This window comes from Panulirus ornatus, chromosome 58, assembly GCF_036320965.1.
Source record: "Panulirus ornatus isolate Po-2019 chromosome 58, ASM3632096v1, whole genome shotgun sequence".
Taxonomy (NCBI): Eukaryota; Metazoa; Arthropoda; class Malacostraca; order Decapoda; family Palinuridae; genus Panulirus; species Panulirus ornatus.
In genome coordinates, this window is record NC_092281.1 from 31,647,898 (window position 1) to 31,654,367 (window position 6,470).

The 6,470-nt window shown below is 39.1% G+C and overlaps 2 non-coding genes across 2 annotated transcripts; one reads left to right on the top strand and one right to left on the bottom strand.

The window, feature by feature from the left end:
• Positions 1-845: 845 nt before the first annotated feature.
• TRNAM-CAU (transfer RNA methionine (anticodon CAU)) lies at positions 846-918 on the bottom strand. Its single transcript has one exon. It is a non-coding gene; the product is annotated as a tRNA-Met (tRNA).
• A 1,752-nt stretch (positions 919-2,670) lies between these two features.
• Positions 2,671-2,761, top strand: TRNAY-GUA (transfer RNA tyrosine (anticodon GUA)). Its single transcript is given in 2 exon segments — positions 2,671-2,707; positions 2,726-2,761. It is a non-coding gene; the product is annotated as a tRNA-Tyr (tRNA).
• The last annotated feature ends 3,709 nt before the right edge of the window (positions 2,762-6,470 follow it).

A 6,470-nucleotide genomic window follows, 5' to 3' on the forward strand; every position in this document is an offset into this window, starting at 1 on the left:
CCATCAATTCCCTGGCCCAGCCTGGCGCGCAGTCTTCAACCCACAGGGTCTCCCTTACAAGGAGTCCTGGGCTTGTGTGATAATGTATACTGATCTACTTTTTGGATTCCTCCCACCTTTAATTACATGTCTATGAGTGGTAAAGACGAATATATAAACAATCTTGACAAATGTACGACATCGTCTGAGAATTCAACACATAAGACCACACACACATATATTGGCAAAGGTGCATTTGGCATATACACAGCAAGTACTTTTAGTCACAAAGGTCTGAATAATGGGCGGCAAGTGAGTCCCACTGGATTTATGTGGATAAAAGAGTTCTTCTTCGAGTCTGATTAGAACCAGCGACCTATGGATTCCTGCTTCCGTTAACCACTACTGTCCACCGCTCTACCAACTGAGCTATCGAAGAGGTCACGAAGGGAAATTATTCCTCTTTTTTTCCCATAAGCAAGCTGGTCCAACCATCATATCATTTAATGTTATGTCTGAGTGTATATGATTGGAGTTAATGTCTAACCATCGAGGGAAGAAAGGAAAACTTGTCCTCCACACATACAAACAAGTACTGAGCTTCTTAAGAAAGCAAGTTACCGTCGAACCCAGACAACTGCTAATATGGATCAAGGTAGAAACAGAAAACATTTGCACACATTCATTTACTTTGCAGGAACATTGCACAACATCCTAAACATCAGATGAAGTGAACTGGAGCCATTGATATTACTCATGCCATCATGTACTGTCATTAAAATATATTTTGCATACTTTTCAAACTCCAAGTCTTCGATCAAATACCTTACACCTCATCCTGCGTTAAATGTGTATGACAAAACTTCTGCCCCGAGTGAGGATCGAACTCACGACCTTGAGATTATGAGACTCACGCGCTGCCTACTGCTCCATCGAGGCAACAAACACATTACAATTTACGTTCATTCTTTTGCAAACGTGACCACTCAACCGCTTCATCCCATTTATAAAAGACTTCTCAAACAAAAGTATTTCCAAGTAACGGCAGGAGCCTGCGCGGTCGTACCATTAAAAAGATTGTGTGAAACATCTGAACAGATATACAAGTAATTTGTATCACTGGGTTCTAGAAATATCACTAGTATTATTAGTATTACCACTATAACAACAACAACTACTACTACTACTACTACTACTATTACTACTACTACTACTACTACTACTATTACTACTACCACTACTACTACTAATAATAATAATGATAATAATAATAATAATAATAATGATAATAATAATAATAATAATAATGATTATAATGACAACAATAATGATAACATCTAGAATAGCATCCTAAGTTAGAACATGATATTAGGTAATGTGTCAAATATACACACAGTAGCCACCCTGAGCCACTTGGTGAAGGCCTCACTGGTGACCCATGTATATAGCATCAATCATACACAAGTACATGACTGAGACAAACGCAGGTGTATGTATGTAGGTGAGTTAATTGGTAATCAAATACTGAACCACAGCCATTGGGTCAGATATTGCAGTCCTTTATGTTCAATATTCTGCCATTCAGCGTTACGGTGGTCACTAGAACACGGTATTCAACTGTAGTTACAATGATTCCTTCCTTCAATTTTCCTCTCACAGCCAAAAAACATTATTTCCTTCAAACATCTTAACCTTGAAGTTAAAGACGGAAAACACCGGCTGGGAATCACCACATTGGGGGACTCAAAAGACGTTTTAAAAAGACATTGTGACAGACCGCTAAGTCTAGGTAGAGAGGTTAATTGACCCTGTGGCCAAGTGAGGATATTCCCTCTAAGGCCCAGTCCTCTGTTCTTAACGCTACATTGTTAATGCAAGAAAAGGCGAATATGTACAATATATATAAGATATTTTGGTAGAGATATGACTACTTGAAGCTCAGGCAATTTCTTTTTAAGACAAACACGACTACGACCGGGAAAATAAAATCTCGCTTGTAGATAATTTGTAGACGAATCACACCGCTCGACTGCACACGGCCTCAACTTTACAACAAACTGTACAAAGAAATGTATAAGCCAACGAAGACAAGACAGTGCCATTCATAGATGTGTATCCAGCCCGACAGTGCGTCATGGAGGCTAGAATACACCACCAAAATCCAGTGTCATTTTACATCACCGTTACATTGTACACTTCATTGTGCTTTTCTAGAAATCAGGAATATGCAGATTAGACCTGATAACTTCAGATGAATTACAACCACAGCAGAATAGCAGGGAGAAATACACATATACACCAGTCATAAAGGCCTATCAGACTGCTTGGCTTTGGAACTGATTAAATAATACATGTGTCATTCTGGTGCTAAGGATGGGACTAGATTTATACTTGCGAAGACGTTGGCGAAAAGGAGGCGGGTAGGGCAATAGTTTTGCCTCTCGAGGTGGGAGTCCATGAATTGAAGTGTTATACCTCAGGACAGAAATACGAAATATCAAAGCAATAAAGAAATAAAGGAGTTGACGTGTGAAACGCTCATAGAGCAAAACATGAGAAGCCCCACACACGATAATTCCTCCATTAAAAGCCACCCGGCATCTTAAAAATCCTCCCACCACTCCTGACTCAGCAACACAAGATCGACAGTTTCCAAAAATATTTTCGTGCAAACTGCTCTACTTTCCTCATCCTTCGATAGCTCAGTTGGTAGAGCGGTTGACTGTAGTTGGAATCTTAAACAGACATCCATAGGTCGCTGGTTCGAATCCGGCTGGAAGGATACGCTATTCATAACACAACTGTTGTCACAGCCAAGGATTAATTTTCTGTGAGATTATGTACACGTTCCTATTACTGCTAACGACCCTCGGGATCCTCCATTATACGTTAACCTTTAACTTTAGCAAAACGTTTTTGCTAAAGTTAATACAAAAGCACTATCAGTATACACATATAAAGATGAATAAATTTCACATTCTACACAACAAAAAGTGGGAAAAATGTGAAAATCACGTGACAAATTTCAACAATAAGCTTCAGTTACGCTCTCTCTCTCTCTCTCTCTCTCTCTCTCTCTCTCTCTCTCTCTCTCTCTCTCTCTCTCTCTCTCTCTCTCTCTCTCTCTCTCTCTCTCTCTCTCTCTCTCTCTCTCTTTATATATATATATATATATATATATATATATATATATATATATATATATATATATATATATATATATGTCTCCATGGTTGTTTAATTTGTTTATGGATGGGGTTGTTAGGGAGGTGAATGCAAGAGTTTTGGAAAGAGGGGCAAGTATGAAGTCTGTTGTGGATGAGAGAGCTTGGGAAGTGAGTCAGTTGTTGTTCGCTGATGATACAGCACTGGTGGCTGATTCATGTGAGAAACTGCAGAAGCTGGTGACTAAGTTTGGTAAAGTGTGTGAAAGAAGAAAGTTAAGAGTAAATGTGAATAAGAGCAAGGTTATTAGGTACAGTAGGGTTGAGGGTCAAGTCAATTGGGAGGTAAGTTTGAATGGAGAATAACTGGAGGAAGTAAAGTGTTTTAGATATCTGGGAGTGGATCTGGCAGCGGATGGAACCATGGAAGCGGAAGTGGATCATAGGGTGGGGGAGGGGGCGAAAATCCTGGGAGCCTTGAAGAATGTGTGGAAGTCGAGAACATTATCTCGGAAAGCAAAAATGGGTATGTTTGAAGGAATAGTGGTTCCAACAATGTTGTATGGTTGCGAGGCGTGGGCTATGGATAGAGTTGTGCGCAGGAGGGTGGATGTGCTGGAAATGAGATGTTTGAGGACAATGTGTGGTGTGAGGTGGTTTGATCGAGTAAGTAACGTAAGGGTAAGAGAGATGTGTGGAAATAAAAAGAGCGTGGTTGAGAGAGCAGAAGAGGGTGTTTTGAAATGGTTTGGTCACATGGAGAGAATGAGTGAGGAAAGATTGACCAAGAGGATATATGTATCGGAGGTGGAGGGAACGAGGAGAAGTGGGAGACCAAATTGGAGGTGGAAAGATGGAGTGAAAAAGATTTTGTGTGATCGAGGCCTGAACATGCAGGAGGGTGAAAGGAGGGCAAGGAATAGAGTGAATTGGATCGATGTGGTATACCGGGGTTGACGTGCTGTCAGTGGATTGAATCAGGGCATGTGAAGCGTCTGGGGTAAACCATGGAAAGCTGTGTAGGTATGTATATTTGCGTGTGTGGACGTGTACGTATATACATGTGTATGGGGGTGGGTTGGGCCATTTCTTTCGTCTGTCTCCTTGCGCTACCTCGCAAACGCGGGAGACAGCGACAAAGCAAAAAAGAAAAAAAAAATATATATATATATATATATATATATATATATATATATATATATATATATATATATATATATATATATATATATATATATATATATATATATATATATATATATATATATATATATATATATATATATATATATATATATATATATATTGACCTATGAGTCCAAGGGGAAATGAAACATGATAAGTTCCCAAGTGAACTTTCGTGTAATAATCACATCGTCACATATCACAATCGTACAATAAAGAGGGCAGTGTCGGACTGTCAAAAAGAAAAAATACTTGGAAATAATAGATGATTGAAAGTAGCTAATCAGATATTCATTTGACATAAGTAACGGTTGTCAGTTTACACTTGGTACTTTATGTCTCCTTGCCATCACAAAATGTCCACAAGCCAAATGTGATCATATATTCTTCCTGGGTCTCGCGGGTGAGGCCTCGTCCCCTAGCCACTACACCACACAACACTGATTTATGATCCAGTTGCCACTTTCATTGTTCTGGAGAAGGTCGACATGTATTAGTAATCTAATAAAAGTTATATCAATTCTTATTCCATATGTAATGATATTATAACTAATCACTCCCCTTCCCTGCCACTCGTCAAATAATCCTGAATCATAGTGGTAATATTTCAAACAAAATTGTTTTCAATCTGTATCTGAAAATTGTCTGAGAATGCACCGAGACAACCTCTCTCAGAAAAGACATCTTTGCTTTCACTGCCGCACACTTTAAAAATCCTCCATTATACGTCAGTAGAAGTTGAAATTCTCGCTCGCTCTTTTGGCTTATCACTAGAACAGCATCTCCATGAATACAGATAAATATCCCTTCACGCCTTTTTGGTAGAGCGATGGCCTGAAGTTGGAGGCTAAAACAAGATATTAATAAGCCGCTGCCTGGAATTCATCCCAACGGTTGGTTGGCTGTCTGGACTTTAGGTCTATCAACTGCGTAGGTCATTAAGGTCTATCAAGTGCCAGGATCAACAAAGTCGTCAACGTAAGTTGCATCCACCACCCAAAACAACTTTACCATCTTCTTCAGGTGTTAAAGATAATTCTAAGACCACATACACTATTACTATGCATGTGGCAAATGTACAACGGATGTATTTATATTACTGAAATGGTTAGTTAACACTGCCATATGTTTGTTGGCTCCAAAGTAAGTTTTCTGTCACACCAAAATATCAATGATACCATCCGTTTGCTTTACGTTGTGTTCTATATTGCAGTAACTTCTGTGATACACGCGCAAGTAAATTTCTGTACTTTATAGAAAGATTCAATACCACACAGAAGTCTATCAGAATAACCTAATACCACACAGAAGTCTATTAGAATAACCTAATACCACACAGAAGTCTGTCAGAATAACCTAATACCACACAGAAGTCCATCAGAATAACCTAATACCACACAGAAGTCCATCAGAATAGCCTAATACCACACAGAAGTCCATCAGAATAACCTAATACCACACAGAAGTCCATCAGAATAACCTAATACCACACAGAAGTCTATCAGAATAACCTAATACCACACAGAAGTCCATCAGAATAGCCTAATACCGCACAGAAGTCCATCAGAATAACCTAATACCACACAGAAGTCCATCAGAATAGCCTAATACCACACAGAAGTCCATCAGAATAGCCTAATACCACACAGAAGTCCATCAGAATAACCTAATACCACACAGAAGTCCATCAGAATAGCCTAATACCACACAGAAGTCCATCAGAATAACCTAATACCACACAGAAGTCCATCAGAATAGCCTAATACCACACAGAAGTCCATCAGAATAACCTAATACCACACAGAAGTCCATCAGAATAGCCTAATACCACACAGAAGTCTATCAGAATAACCTAATACCACACAGAAGTCTATTAGAATAACCTAATACCACACAGAAGTCTGTCAGAATAACCTAATACCACACAGAAGTCTATCAGAATAACCTAATACCACACAGAAGTCCATCAGAATAGCCTAATACCACACAGAAGTCCATCAGAATAACCTAATACCACACAGAAGTCCATCAGAATAGCCTAATACCACACAGAAGTCCATCAGAATAGCCTAATACCACACAGAAGTCCATCAGAATAACCTAATACCACACAGAAGTCCATCAGAATAGCCTAATACCACA